The sequence below is a fragment of the Phacochoerus africanus genome, chromosome 16, assembly GCF_016906955.1.
Source record: "Phacochoerus africanus isolate WHEZ1 chromosome 16, ROS_Pafr_v1, whole genome shotgun sequence".
Taxonomy (NCBI): Eukaryota; Metazoa; Chordata; class Mammalia; order Artiodactyla; family Suidae; genus Phacochoerus; species Phacochoerus africanus.
In genome coordinates, this window is record NC_062559.1 from 16,490,916 (window position 1) to 16,506,275 (window position 15,360).

General features: G+C 54.7%; 1 protein-coding gene across 1 annotated transcript in view; it reads left to right on the plus strand.

Moving 5' to 3' along the window:
• The first annotated feature begins 1,205 nt into the window (after positions 1 to 1,205).
• The window catches only part of PLXNA4 (plexin A4), a 458,094-nt gene continuing 443,939 nt past the window's right edge, over positions 1,206 to 15,360 (plus strand). The window contains exon 1 of the mRNA XM_047763901.1: positions 1,206 to 1,774. The gene's annotated coding sequence lies outside the window, so the exon portion shown is untranslated. The remainder of the gene's footprint in view (positions 1,775 to 15,360) is intronic.

The window sequence follows — 15,360 nt, forward strand, 5'->3', positions numbered from 1 at the left end:
GGGGTGAGGAAGGTGTCCGGGGCTGTAAGTGTGAGTATCCGTCCCTTCACTGTCTCTTGGCGGCCGGGGTGTGATCCTGGGAGGATGAGGCAGAGGTTTCAGAGGTTGTGCTGCCCACTCGCCACCCTCACATATTCGCTCTCTGCCAGGCCGCTGTCTAAACCGGAGCAGCACTGTCCTCTCTTCCTTGGACTTCGGAAGCTGCCCTGACATTGGCATTGTCTGTTTTTGCTGTAGTCTAGGGTCTGGGGTTTTCAAGACGAGACGAGCCAGGTCGGCTTCTTAATAATATGAACGCTGGATAAGTCAGGTTACCAGGCGAGCTCTAGGGCCCTCGTCCACCCAGGCTCTCTCACCCAGGCCTCCAGTCCTCAGGTCCCGGTGAGGGGTGCTGGGGCGCGGGCCCGATTGGGCACGGGTGCCTGTGCCGGTTTCCGCCTCTGGGCGCATGGGGGTCCCTCCGGCCGTCAGCGGCCACCTTGGCACCTTCCGAGGCGCCTGAGTGTGCCTCATCCTCAGTGCGCGCCCGGCGCCAGTGTCACCAGTACGGGTCCCTCTGCCCCACATCGCCGCCGGCAGGGTCGCTCGGTGCCGGCCGTGGGGACCAGGCTGGTGTCCGCAAACGTGGGAGCGGGGAGCGCGGGCCGGCCGGGCGCGGGGTGCGGGGAGGCGCCCCCTGCCCCCTCTGCCGGCCGCTCTCGGGCGGTCTAGCTGTCAGCCGAGCTCCGAGCCAGCCAGCGCGAGCCAGGGAGGGAGCGGCGGCGGGCGGCGGGCGGCGGGGAGGGGCGGGGGCGAGGCGAGGGAGGGAGGCAGGGAAGCGGGGAGGGCGGGAGGGAGGAGAGGAGGACCCAGAGAGCGCCAGGCAGCTGGAGTTTTTGCAGCGCTTGGCCGGGCTTCAATGCACAGCAGCAGCGAGCCGCGGCGGCAGCAGGCAGCCCGGGAGCTCCGGCGGCGGCCGAGCCAGAGGCGGCCCTGCTCCCTGCCCCCTGCAAACTTTGCTAGCAGCCCGCCCGGGGGGCCGGGGGCGCGCCCGGGAGGCCCGGCTCGGCCCGCGGCCGCGCTCTTCGCCGCCGCAGCGCCTGCGGCCGCCGCCGCCCCGCGGCTCCCCGGGGAGCAGCCGGCGGCTCCCGCGGCCCCCCAGCCCCGGCCCCTCGGCCCGGCCCGGCCGGTCCCTCGGCGGGGGCCGGGGCAGCCGCGGCACTGCCGGCCGCGGGTGGCCGGGGGGCGGCCGCCGCTGCCCAGGGAGGCGCGCGGAGGCGCCTAGAGCGCTCCCCGGCGGGTCCCCCGCGCACTCGCCGCGCCCGGGCAGCTGCCCGACCGGGCGAGCATGGGCGGCGCGGAGTGACGCCGCCGTGCCCGCTTGGCATCAAGGACATTCAGCCCGCGGGGGTGGGGACGAAGGGGGGCGGCCCCGCGTCGCCACCGCAGCCCCGAGAGCAGCCGCTGCTGCTCGGGCTCCGGGGCTAGGTGGGCAAAGGGGTGCTTGGAAGCGAGCTGCATTGCCCGACCTTTTTGTTGGACATTCCGCCCACCTTGGACGCCGCCAGAGGAGCTGTCAAGCCCCGCGGGCTCTGATTTCGCCCTCCGCTCTCCTGGCCTCCCCCCGGGTTCCCCGTGCCTCGGTGGAGTATTCGCGTTCGGGGCTGGGGCTGGAGGAGGCAGCCACACGCGCGCACACGCACACGTTCAGAGGAGGGCCAGAGGCAGCGGCACCGGCACCATCCGCAGTGTCAATGCGGCGCTCCCGCTGAAGCAGGCAAAGCGGCCCTTGCAGGTAAGGAGCCGGGCGGGCAGGCGAGGGCAGCGCGGGCGGAGATACCGGCTCGGTCCAAAGTCCTCGGCTGCCCCGGAGCTAGCCCGCTGCACGCACGTACACACATACGCGCGCACACACACACACACAGGCACACGGGCACACGCCGCGCACACGCACCTGCCCACGTCGCACCTGGACACCCGCGTAGGTGCCGCGCGGCCGGAGCAGGTATTTCCCATGTTCCTTCTCCTCTGATGCTCCCAGACTCAGACTTCTCCTACCCAGGACTTTCGGGGTGGGATTCTGTGTATTACTGTCTCTCCCTCCCACCCCGCTAGGCTGAGCGACCGATTTTTCAGTTCCCAGCCCCTGGCATCCCTAGCTGGTTGCAAAATCCGGAGAAGTAATGGTCTTGGGAGACCCGCCCAGTGTGATCTCTACTCCGTGGTCTTTGCGCACCCTGGCATTTTAATGGGGGACAGACTGACAGAGAGTCAGACAGACCTTTGGAGAGCGTGGTGGCCCAGAGCGCGGGGAGGAGGCCACAGAGGCGGATGGGGCTGCAGTTCTGTAGGGCGGTGCATATGGAACAGACACTGCGTTTCCCCAGTAAGAGGCAGCACAAACGCCTTTCTGAAGCATGGCACTGCTTTCCCGGGAATGCGCCGGGATTTCAGGCAGGCAGGAAGGGCAGCATCGCTTTGGGCGTGTTGCTTGTCTAGGGCGAGTGTGTGGGTTCGGATCCTTCATAAAAGGTCTGCCCTGCTCATCTCTCTACTCTATGGGCAATAGCAAGCCTGCACACACTGGGGTCTCCCTAGCCTTCCCCCAGCACTGTTAGGGAAAGCACGGAGGTGCTGCTTCTCCCTCTGCGCCTGAGCCTAACACCTGCCACATGCCTTTGAGGTGTGTGTCTGAGAAATAGAACTAAAAGGGGGAATGGCGGGGGCGGGGGGGGGGGGGTGTCAGTGCAGGAAGGGAGAAGGGTCCTCCCACTCCTGACCGCCTCAGCAGTGCCCACCCTTCAAGGAAGCCAGGCATTCTTGGGTCTGGCAGCGGCTCCCAGAGCCGGATGCCTCCTGACCTGTAGAGTCACTCTCCAGAAGCCTGTGGTTCAAGGTTTTGTTTCCCTAAAGCTTGTCCTTTGCCTTTCTCCTGGGGTTGGAGTTTCACAGGCTGCTCATTTTAGAACTTTTTCTGGGGGAGGTCAAGGGGGGGAGCGGGGAGTGGTGGTTGGGCTCCAAAAGGGCTTTTTCACACTTCCCGTTTGGGAGTCAAAGACCAGCTCACTCAGGGCTCAGTTGCAGGGAGAAGAATGTGCGCTCTCAGATACAACATTATCTTGGAGTTGAATATAGATGTAGCAGGGTTCTGTGTTTCTATAACTGTCCCTTTTGGCATAGCTTGTTGGGCAACTTGGCAAGAAATGGAATGAGTTTGTACTCTATACAAGATCATGTATTCAGAGTGTCCTACAAACCCACCAGTGGGAAAAAATATGTTGGGAGTTTTCCAGAACATTAGGGGAAAGGAAGCAACATTCTTTCGAACAAGTGGGCCTCAGTGCTGGGCACAGGGTTTGGTTGCTTCTGTAAATCCTGAAGATGGGTGCTGAGCTGAAGGGCCCTGTCCTCTGCTCTCTTCAGACTTTTTTCAGCTCCCGCAAAGGACTCTGGCTAGGCTGGGGAGGAGAGGGGCAAGCACCCCAGAAGGAGGTGGCATTCCTGCTGTGTGCTCTGAGCTGCCCTTTGATTGACTGCGAAGGGGAGATGGAATAGAGCAACGCTCTCACAAGGGGGAGACTCCTGTCTGGGGGAAGAGACATTCTTGTAAGAATGGTGGGTGTGTTGCACACACACCCAGATACACTCGCGCCTTCTCCAAGAGCCTAGTTATTACCTGGGCAGCACGGCCAAGCACGTGTGACACTGGTTGACAACGGGACCCGCCTCTGCTTTCTGGGCTGTGGCAGCACCGACACGTTTCCCGCGCATGCCCTTTGGGTGCATGGACAGGGAGGTCCCCCGTATGCGTAGAGTAGCACATGGTTTTCTACAGAAATAGTGAACTCCAGCGACAGTGGGTGGCTCCCAGGTACACATCCCCTCGTGGGACCTTGAAGGGGCCGAGTGGTGGGGTCCAGAGCTTCCTGAAATGTTGCTGTGTCTCCCAAGTAGGCCTGTGTTCCTTCCTCTGCTTCCTTCCCTCCCCTCTTCCTTTCTCAGATATTTGCAAGCCTCAGGCTCCATCATAGTCACGCTAAGCCAGCAGTCATTATGCGGGTGATAAGCTAAACATTTTTTAACGTGGGTTCAAAAAAATCCCCACACTTTCCGAACTTAGTGTGAGGTACCAATTTGGTTTCTAGGACAAAGCAGGCATTAATTAACATCTGTGTGGAGCTGGCTGTACATCTCATTTTTTCCTGGCTCGCTTGCCCAGCCCTGGAGCATGTCACGTTGTCACTCTCATTCTCCACCACTCCTCTATGGCCTTCCTTTCAAGTTCTCTGGGGTCTTCCTCGCTCGACAGGGAGTCGCACTCGAAAAACCCCAACCGCGAATGCTTCTTTTGGGGGCAGATCCTCACGGCCGCCTGGGCTGTGGTCTGGGCGGCTCTGCTGCGAGCACGCGGCAGGGGTTGCCCATGAACTGTTCCTTCTTGCTGGATCCGGTCCTCCCGGCCTCGCCTCTGTCCGGCCAGCACTTCATTCTGGATGCCCCCCGACCCTCTGCAAACATTTCCAGAGGAATCTGAGGCCTCCAACTTGTTTCCTTTCTCCTCCTCTGCCCCCTCTCCCTCGCCCCGCTGCCGCTGCTCCCTGCTCCCTGCAGACTGAAATCTGCAGGGCAGAGTCTGCCTACACTTGGCCTCCTGATCCTTTTCATCACAATGAGGGCTGATGGGAATGAAGTGGGGGCTTTCGAGGGAGGCAGCCGTCCTGCAGCGGTGGGCGAGCTACGGGGGCGGGGAAATTACCGGCTCTTAGCTCCTAGTTATCACCGGGCTTTGATGCAAAGAAATCGCCGCCAATCTCTCTCCTCCTAGCCAGCTAGGGGGCATTTTTCAGTCGTTTTCTCCCCATCCTCACCCGGAGAAGGCACTGCACAGACAATGCCACCTCACCTTGGAGATCTGTTGGGTGGCTCAGCCATGGACAGTGATAGCACGGCAGCCCTACAGGAAACCGGCCAGGGATCCGGGCTGTGACGAGTCTGTGCAACAGATGTGCCAGTCTTCCTAGGCTCTGCTCTCCTCTCTTCATTCGTGCCCAGCGCTACCCAAGGTGAAACCAGCCCAGACCCTCCAGCCCTTGAGCAGGGCTCTTTTGCTCCCTTTGACACCCCCTTCTCCCCCACCCCAGTTCCTCCCATCCCCCCTGCTAATCCACCTCTTGGCTTTGGGCACACATCTGCCAGCCCCGTCGCCCTCAAATTTGTGGCACTCCAAGAAATCAATACGACATGAATTTAATGACAGCTGGATGATTAAGTGTTATTTATATTTAAGAGCGGCATTTTGAAAAGACGGCGCACTAATAAATCAAACGGCTGTTTGGGAGATGCACATGATTAGGGTAATTGCCCTATGGGTTCTATTGAGCAAGACTTGGTCCACATGGAGCCCTGTAGAGGCTTTGTCTGTAAGTAGCTGTGAACCCACTGCTCCCTACCCGGCCCCCCCCCCCCACTGCTGCCTCCCTTCATCAGGACTTGACCCCCTCTTCCTTCCTCCCTCCTCCCTGCCCAGGCTGCAGCCTTCCAGTTGTGGCAGGAACGTGGAGTCGCCGGGAGACGGAAGGGGGCTCTGCTGCTAAGTGGTAAGAGATGGATCTTAAAAGCGGAGGCAGGCAGGGGGTCGTCATTCCTAGAGCAGAGACTTCGCTCCAGGAGAAGGCTGCTTCCCTCCCTGATATGAAGCAGTTTGGAAGAAAAGCACCCTGAGTCCCAGTGTGAGCCTGTGTGAGCCCCCAGGCTCCTGTGCATGTGATGAGGTGGCATCAGGCTCCCCAGGGAAGCGGCTGGGAGGACAGTAGTATGTCCTTGTGAAAATAATGGCCCGGGAAATAATAATGATTAACGATGGCCATGGTGGTTCACACTGAGTGAGTGCTCCCTTGGCTGTGGCATCACGGAAGAGTGTGTGCAGGTTGGCCATTTCCTCCTCGAGTAACAGCCCAGAGGGGCAGTCCCTGTCACCATCCCCACCTCTTCCATGAGGAGACTGAGATGGGGGAGATCTCGCAGCTCAAAGGGGACGGTGCCAGACCGACCCCCACCCCCACCCCTGTCCTGGTCCCTGTGCTGTTTGCATCCATAGCAAGCCTGTGGGAGGTGTGTGGGAGAGCACGCTGGGCCAAACTTTATCTGGTTTCTCCCCTGGACCACCTCTGTGACCTCAGGCAAATCTAATCATGCTTTAAGCCTTGACTTTCCCATTTGACAAATGAGGCTGAGCCTTACCCTTGACGGTGGTTGGGTGTGAAATTTCAAGGATCATTCTAGCAGAGTGCTCAGTTCCTGAGGGTGACTCGTGCCTCGCCTGGCAGCTCCCAACTCATCCTGGGAAAAAAATGGAGGCGTGAACTCGTGCAGCCCTGATCTCTGCCTTTGATTCTCTGAGGCTCTGAGTCTTGTGCTGGTAGGAATCTAGCTCTCCCAGTGGCTGCTTCAAGGCTACTGGCATTGAGGAAATGACGCTCTTTCATTGAACCCTTCAAATCACCCTGTAAAGTGGGGATCGTTTAGTCTCCTTCTGATGGTCTGGGAACTCTGATGGCGTGAATGCCCAAGGCCCCAGGCTGCAACCTGGTGCATAGTCTTTACACTCTTGGGGGAAGATGCTCCCTGTAGGTGCTGCTCCTTGCTCGCTCATTCACCGACTAGCCCTAGGGTTGCAGATTTTGGAAGCCAGAGGCAGGGAAGGAATCTTTGCTCGTGAGTGTTATGCGGTGCTGGGGGCCTGGACCATATGGCGTTGAAGCAGAGATGCATTGGAAATTGGGACAAATGGGCTCTGTCGGGGGAAGGTCATTGTGCAGACCTAGTGTAAGTGTCACCCTTGGGCGTTACATCCGGGTTCTGAGAGGTATGGGCAGTGAGGCCCTAGTGGAGCCATGTACCTGGCTGGGTGCTGGCCTGCCTCAAAATCAGGCCTCAACTGCCGGACTCAGTCTCTCTGGCCTGAACATTTTGGGGACCATCCACGAGTGATCCTCTTGTGGTTAGTTTGTATTTTTTTTTCTCCAAAAGACAGACTTTTATTCTATACGTTACTTATTGACTTCTCTGCACTGAAGCGAGTGAAGCTTCCGCCAGACTCGAGACGGCTGGAAGGACACGCTTGGACTTCCTCGCCTCCCCTCGGGGCAGCGTCAGGAGTGGCGGCCATCCCTGGCCCGCGAGGACCCACGGCCGCAGGTGTCAGTGAGACCTCAGGCATCCTCGAGCCGCTGGCCGAGCTTGGCTGTCCCCCGCCCTCTCCACGGCGCCTTCCCCATCAACCAGGATTCGCAACGGCAAATTGGATTTTGGTATGTTTTGTCACTCCAACACAAAACAGATCACTAGCTAAGAGGATATCGTCTCCGCAGTCGATGTGCTGAACACAGACGAGCTGAATCAATCCCCGAGGTCTTCCAGGGAAGCGGATTTTCCCTGGGAAGCACGAGGAGAGGAGCCGTGGCGGAAGAGGTCAGTGGCAGTATAGATGGGGAAACCGTAGCTGCCCAAAGGCTCCCCTGGTCTTAACTTGTGGTCAGGTTCCCATTTGACATTGAATTTGTCTGCCCGGCTGTGTTCCCGTCTGGGTAGTGTGGGGTCAGGAGCCAGAGGGCGAACAAACCACTCCTTGGCTTTGGCCCAGTGGTCAAGAGGTGAGACGGGAAGCCGAGCGAGGGGCACGAGTGCCCCTCTGGTGGAGGGAATGGACGACGACGAGAAGAGGGCCTGGTGGGGCGGCAGGTCCCAGGATGTGCGATGGAAACAGCCCGCGTGGAATATCAGCTCATTTGGCAGAGGTGGTTAGAGTGGGTTTTTCTTCCTCTCCATCTCAGTCCTGCTTCGTGAAGGTAACACCTAAAATAGAGCAGCATCTCACAGAGCATATTCTGTGAAGAGGTGTTACCCCGACGCAAAGTTTCTACGGCCGAGAAGTTTGAGAAACCCTGAGTGTACAGCAAATCGGGAGAGGGTCTTTGTTGCAGGACTTCTCAGAGCCTTTAAGCACACGACCATGGACTGATAAAAACCACAAAAATAGGTATACTGTGAATCCCCCGAGAAACACTGGACTAAAACAAGCACTTTCATTTGCCTTCTCTCCACTGTGAATGAAGAGGTGGACTCTGCAATAGAAGTTTCAGCCAAACTTTCACACAAAGGACAAGGTTCTGGTGATTACATGGATACCGCGGTTTCAAGCAGAATGTTGCCAGGTGGGCAGACAGCGCAGCTCCAGACTCAGTGTTTGCCCTTGTCCTTCTAAGGCAGCCAAGAGGTTCTCAGACAGGACTGAGATCCAGGCAAGTGGGTATTTTCTTAGGTTCCTGGACAATGCTGGTTTGTCCCCCTGGTTAAAAAAGCACTGGTGTTGCGGGAAAAGCTAGCTTTCGGAGGCAGATGTAGATGATCCCAGCTCTGTCGCTTACCAGCTAAGGGGTCTTGGGAAACATCACCTTGTCTTTCAGTATTACCATTTAGAAAATGAGGGAATTGGTCTAGATTAGTGATTTTTTAAATATTTTAATATGTATGCAGGGGCGTTCCCGCTTCAAAATGCAGTTTTGGAGTTCCCGTCATGGCTCAGAGGAAATGAATCTGACTAGCATCCATAAGGATGCAGGTTCGATCCCTGGCCTCTCTCAGTGGGTTAAGGATCCGGCGATGCCGTGAGCTGTGGTGTAGGTCGCAGACGTGGCTTGGATCTGGTGTTGCTGTGGCTGTGGCATAGGCTGGCAGCTATAGCTCCGATTCGACCCCTAGCCTGAGAACCTCCATTTATCATAGGTGTGGCCCTAAAACGCAAGAAGAAAGAGAAAAAAATAAACATTTTTAAATATGCAGTTTTATGTGGAATTCCATTGCACAGAACAGACACAGGATGGACTCTTGGGAACGGAATGGAAGAGCCCAGAGCCTGGTACCCTTGCCCTGTCTCTTCACCTCTGGTCTTGGCCTGGGTTCCCTAGAAAGCAGAGCCAGAGGCCACAACTGATGTGGGGACTCTTTGCTGAGATGTGGATTCCCAGGGCAGCAAGACCGAAGGAAGGGGGGGGGGAGGGAATGTACAAAGAATGACGTTAAGACCAGGCCGGCCTCAGCTTCCCAAGGAGACACAGCTGGTGGCCCCAGAAAAGCCTGATGGGAGCATGGTCTCAGAAGAGTCTGGAAGCCAGGCACAGCCAGCCTCCCTCCACTTGCCTGGTCCTTCCTGCTGCAGCTCCCCAGGCACGGTTCACCCCAGGAGGAGGGAACTCTGCCTTCCCTCGGGTCGTGATGCTTGCTCAAACTGGGGCCTGTGAGGTCAAGCCCAATGGGTGGGGCTGGGGCTTCCGTGCCTCCCCCACCATGCGTGTGAAGGTGTTACACCTGCAGGAGTCTGCCCTTCCCCCCCCCAAAGGGTGAAAAGGAGCAGGGCCTTTAGGAGCAGAGAAATGGGGTGAGGCATCCCTGCGGCCGCTCTGGCAGGGAGCAGGGCAAGGGGGGTTGAAGTCGGGAATTGGGGGTGGAGGTGGGGAGTTAGGTGGGGCTGAGCCATCTGTGCAGGAGCGTCAGTTGAGGGTCTGGGATGACGGGCTCCGTGTAAGGAAGATGTGCTTCTTCAGAACAGAGTCAGTGAGCCTCAGCAGGCTGCTCCAGTGAGGCGGCATTCAGGCTCCCACAGTCGTGACTCTGGCCGAGACCGCTGACCACACTGTGGATTTCCCGATTGAAACCCCAGAGGAACCATGTGGAGAATGCATTCCAGTCAGGTTTCAAGACGCTTTCCTAACTTTTAGGGCTCATTGACCAAAGGAGTGCCTTCCACGTGGTGCCATGTGACTATCTCAGATGCTTGTGTTTGTGATGGCAGAGGAGCGAGGCCACCGGGACACTGGGGACAGAGGCATCTGATCTCTGCCTCTCTCCTAGTTTTAAATAATTTTGTGATCATCGTGATGCAACATGGGGGGGGGAGTTCTGCATAAAATATTTCCTGTAAGTCATTGCCTCTAGCCAGTTTTTTTCTTAAACAGCTCTTAAGCTTTGCTGCTCCTCTGGGGTCATCTGGCACAAAGGACGGATGGTCACGCCGTGCTTGTGACCCTCTTCCCTGCTCTCTTCGCCGTTAGATACTGATCCTTGTCTTTCTCCCCTAAATGCACTTGCCCTTAACCGCTGATTGGTGCACGCAGCTCACTGACTCCGAGGTATGTCTGTGTTAGCACATCCAGCTCCCAGTGGGTCAGGACCAGCCCTTGCTTGAAGGAGTCTCTTGTGTCATCAGAAACTTAATTCATACTTTTTAATGGTGGCAGAGAAGCAATGACGGCAGTAACAATGAAATTACTTATTTCTGGAGTTCCTATTGCGGCTCATCTAGTGAAGATACTGTCTCCCTGAGGATGCGGGTTCGATCCTTGACCTTGCTCAGTGGGTTAAGGATCCAGCATTGCTGTAAACTGTAGCGGAGGTCACAGATGCGGCTTGGGTCCAGTGTGGCTGTGGCTGTGGTGTAGGCCGGCAGCTGCAGCTCCAACTCAACGCCTAGCCCAGAAACTTCCATATGCTGCAGGTGCAGCCCTAAAAAGAAATTACTTAATTCCTTATGTCTTTAGATGACAGGGACCTTTTCTTACTTCTGTAGTATACTCAGCACCCTACCTAGGGCCCGTCTTATTGGAAGCAATCGATAGGTATTTGCAGAGGTAAGAGAACAGATGGGTGGAGGAGGAGGAGTGGCAAGCAACAGCTAAAGGGCACAACTAGCAAAGTGTGAACCAGCTGCCCTGGCAGGTGCCTGCTCTCTGGCAGGGGCTGGGGTGGAACCACACCAAAGCTGGTGGCTGTTCCCCACGTTTAAGATGAACTGAGACGAGCGTCGGCTGATCCCACCCATCACCCTCCCTAGAGTGTCCTGGGGGGTTGGGGACAGGTAGGGGCCGTGGTCTCTTCACTTTGATGCTCGCTCTTCATGTAAAACTCACTATGGGTTTAGATTACGTGTAGATTGGGCCCTGCATTTCCCAGGGCATTTCAAAGACTGGGCCCTCTGTGGAAAAAGCATTTGTGGCCAAGTAAGTCTTGCAAATATTTTATGCTTCGTCCTCCTCTTGGAGATTCAAGATGCACATTAAAGGCAAAGGAGTTTGGCTGTTGAGGAGCCTGGTGAATTATTCTGAGCCACCCATTTTGCAGTGGAGGGATCCCTTCGTGTGGGTGTATTTAAACCTGTTGACGTTTCTTGGAACAAGTGTTCCCCAGAAAGCATTTTGGGAGACGCTGGCCTTCATCTGGAAGTTTTCAGGTTTGAGTTTAATCTAGGGGAGAAAAAAAAAAAAAAACAGGAGAAGACATTTACTCTGCTCTTAAAACAGGGACTGGTCAGGGCCAGCATCCAGGGAAGCCGACCTCCTCTTGTCCTTGTCCTTTGCTTTTGGGAACCTCAGCGATGGCCGTGGAATGTTCTGAGATGTTGGTGACCCTGGTGTCTTTAGATGTACGTTTTCTAGAGGGACCGTTTTAAGGAGGGTGATGGCAGTTCTGACAGGTTTGTGGAAACATTTCCAACAAGTAGCACTTTTCGGTTGCACGTAATAGATCAAGACGGATGTTTGCACAATGCGTGAGTAATGACGTTCGCCTCCTCAGTAAATTTTTTTTCAGCTACACTTATTGAATCAGAGGCTTCAATGTAACTGGTGGAGATAAACGTTCTGAATTAACGAAGAAGGCTTGAGTTATTGAGATAGAACTCCCTAAATTTTGGATGCATGAAACAGATTTTCCTCTCAGGGAAGAAACTTCGCTACCCTAGAGAGGCTGACAGATTCTAATTAGACGGTAAATCCATGGTTTCTAGCATTGCGTAGTGACCCAGGGAGCAAAGTTAGATATTTCCCAGGAGAAGCATTTTACCGCCCAGTATTCATTTGTAGGGTGTGTGTGTGTGTGTTTGTGTGTGTGTGTGTGTGTGTGTGTGTGTGTGTGTCAAAGTGGGGGTGGGGTATCGTCCCAGTGGCCCTTGGGTTTGGGTCACCTGGGGACACTGACAGATAACCCACGTGCCCAATTATAGGGCCTTGCCATGCTTTGCCCAAGCACCGTGTTCCTTTCCAAAGTGAGTAACAGTTGCTAACACACACTTACTAACAAAATTCCCCCGACGCCCATTCATAAAGCACAGCACCGGTGATTCTAGCAGCATTAAACTGTTTGGCGACCGAGTTTAGAATTATAGGAATCGGAGAAATGAATTAGCAGTAAATCAAGTCCCAGCTGAGTTCGAACCCAACTGCAGTGGGTTTTAAATTAAAAAAATGTTACTGTGATGAAACAGTTGTAAGTCAAGCGCTGAAGCTCTGTCACTGTTGACTTTGGGGAAGGGTGGCGGGCACCCTTTGAAAGGAAAACCCTGACGACGGCTTGTATTGATTCCCAGCCATGCTGGGAAATGGCCACTTCATTTCTTCTTCATAAGCTGGTGGACTTCATTTTTTTTTTTTTTTTGAAGGAGTCCTATTTGCAGGGACGCAGCAGAGTTCTGGGAGCAGGGCAGGTGGGCGAGGGCTTAGGCCCAGGGGGACCGTTCAGAGCCTTCTTTTCAGTCCTTCTCAGGAGGAGTCATGAAGAAGGGACATCTCGCTCTGCTGGTGCTGTGTGATTTGTTTCTCTGCTCAGACCATATTTGATTCTTCTTTCTGGGGGATCTGTACTGAAGAACAACAAAGAGAGCACTTCAAGGAGGCTGCAGGACTGTCATGTTGCAGTGACAATTGCGGTGTACTAGGAAATCACTTATGTAAGTTACGGTGCCCTCTGAGTGGGGCTTGTCAGAAATGTGGCTCCAGCTTCCTGAGGCTTATTTTTTTTTTCCTCCTGCAAAATAATCCTGAGTTTTCCATTTGCAGAGCGATAGAAGAATTATTATGTTCCAGCCAGGGAAGTGGGAGACCCAGCGTCTAATCCTGGGTTTGCTGAATCTCTTTCAGCGAGTTCCGTCTCTGGGCCAGGCCTTGATTTCTCTTTCTTTCAAGCCAGAATTAGCCCTTGCTGTTCCTGACTTGAAGCCCAGGAAGTGAGGATGAACATGGCCAGGCATATTAAAAGACCAAGTGGGGAGTTCCCTGGTGGCTCAGCAGGTTAAGGATCTGGCGTTGTCACTGCTGTGGCACAACATTGATTCCTGATCCAGGAACGCCCATGTGGTTTGGACACAGCCAGAAAAAAAAAAAAAAAAAAAAAAGACCAGGTGAGGTGAGCCTCCGAAGAAAGGTTCTATTTACATGTGAGGTTAGAGGAAATCAAGAGAGATGTCTAAGCTTAGGCTTCTCATCATGGCACCTTTACTCGCTCTTGTGTGTTTGCTGATCTAGTGGAGAGTTAGCGGTGATCAAAGCAGCTTGCAGAGGGTCAGAAAGGAGAGTGCACACGGGACAGCCGGGGCCCCCGGGAGGGGTGCTTAGGCAGGAGTCCAGAGGCTTGGGAGAAGGGGGGGGGGGTCCTGACCCTGGCAGTAGCGGGTTAATTGGGAACTTCGGAGAAAGGAAAAAGGTCATCATTTCCGTTCACATCTACCGTAATCTTTGCTGTATATACATTTACACACACATACACGTATATACTCTTCTCTTCGCTTTGCTCTCTCTATATATTTACATACATGCATATATATATGTGTATATAGATACACGTAGATACAGTTCTCTTTGCTATATATGTATATACACACACACATGCATGTATATATGTATATACTGTTATCCTTGCTATATACACACACACACATATATATATTTATATTTACATATGTAGTTACCTATTTTAGGTAGATGTGAGACTAAGGAATATTTGACCAAATTACATATTCAATCAATATTTGAATGTTTATATTGACTAATCTGTCATTTTGACTCAGTCAGTCATCGTTTGACTCAATATTGTTACATATTATTATATATCAGTCATCGTTACATTATAATGACTCAGTCAGTCATTGTTTATTGAGCGCCTGCTGTGTGGTAGGCACATGGCAAGTACAGAGATGAAGGACCCCGTTCCTGCCATCTCGGAGAGCCCACAGCTGGGCGTGGCCCCAGCACGCGTGGGAATAGACAGTTAAACGCAGGGTGGTAAGGCCTGAGCTGCGCACGCAGAGGGCCTCCTGCGACGATGGAGAGGGGCAGCCGCCCAGCCATGAGAGGCAGGACGTGGCAAAGGTCTTCTGGAGACGGGGTGGGTGGGAGGGGCATCCAGTGGAGCTTTGAAGGGTGTTTTGAAGGGTGAGCGGGACTGGCCTTGAGAACACGCGAGGAAGAGGTGCCCCGGTGGAGGTAGCACCCTGCACAGGGTTTGGAGAGGTGGGAGCCCACGGCAGAGGTGGGAAGTGGGGCCAGATGCAAACATGGGTGGGGATGGGGGGAGGGAGGCAGGACCGGGGCCAGGGTGGGTGTCCAGGCAAGGGTTTTATCCAGTAGGCAACGGCAAGGCCTTGGGGACCTCCAAGCGAGAGGCTCAACAAGACCAGCTTAGCGTCGTGGAAAGCTGGGTGGAGGAAGAATCAACAGGAAGGCTGCTGTGGGAATCCTGGAGATGAGACACGGCAAAAGCTGCCCCAAGGCGGTGGCAAAGGAGAAAAAGGGACAGGTTTGACAGGTACGCAGGAGCTAGAGCTGACAGGCGCTGGAGATGGCGGCGGAGGTGGTGGGAGGGTGGAGCGGGGGAATTGGGGACATCTTGCAGGTGTCCAGCTTGGGCAGCTGGTAGAAGGTGACACCGTCACTGAGCTACAGATTTCTAGTCCAAGGTTCGGGTTAGAGGTGGAAGACGCATTCTTTTCCGGATGTGGTGAATCGAGGTACATGTGGGACTTGGGGGTGGAGGTGCCCGGGAGGACAGTGGGTATGTGGCTCTTGTGTTACTGGCAGCACCACCTCCGTGCTTACCATGCTTCTTCCTCCTGGTCCCATTTGTAGACTTAGGCATTCATCTTGGGATCTGGCAGAAGCTTGGAAAAGAAGCAAGGGGACCCACATACAGATTTTTACATTCTTCAGGTGGTTCATGTTTTGAATTAAACTATCTTGAACATCTTGCTTGAGATTGTTCAGAAAAACATCAAGACATTGACCTTAGGAGACCTTGCCTTAGGAGGTGTCTTTATTTTCTGGTGGAAAAAATGGTCCCGGAAGGTTGAGTCCTGGGCAGATGATTAGGGAGCAAACTCAGACTAAAGGCAGAATGATATTAAGATTCTAATTAAAATGAGAATTCAGCAAAGGAGAAGCACCAGGCTTTTGTCCAGGCATTAGCTTGTTCTCTTTCTTGGTGCTTTCTCCCCATTGTCAACGTGCACGTGCTCACAAAATCGTAGTCTGGTGAAGTGAGCTCCGCCCTGAGCTGAGA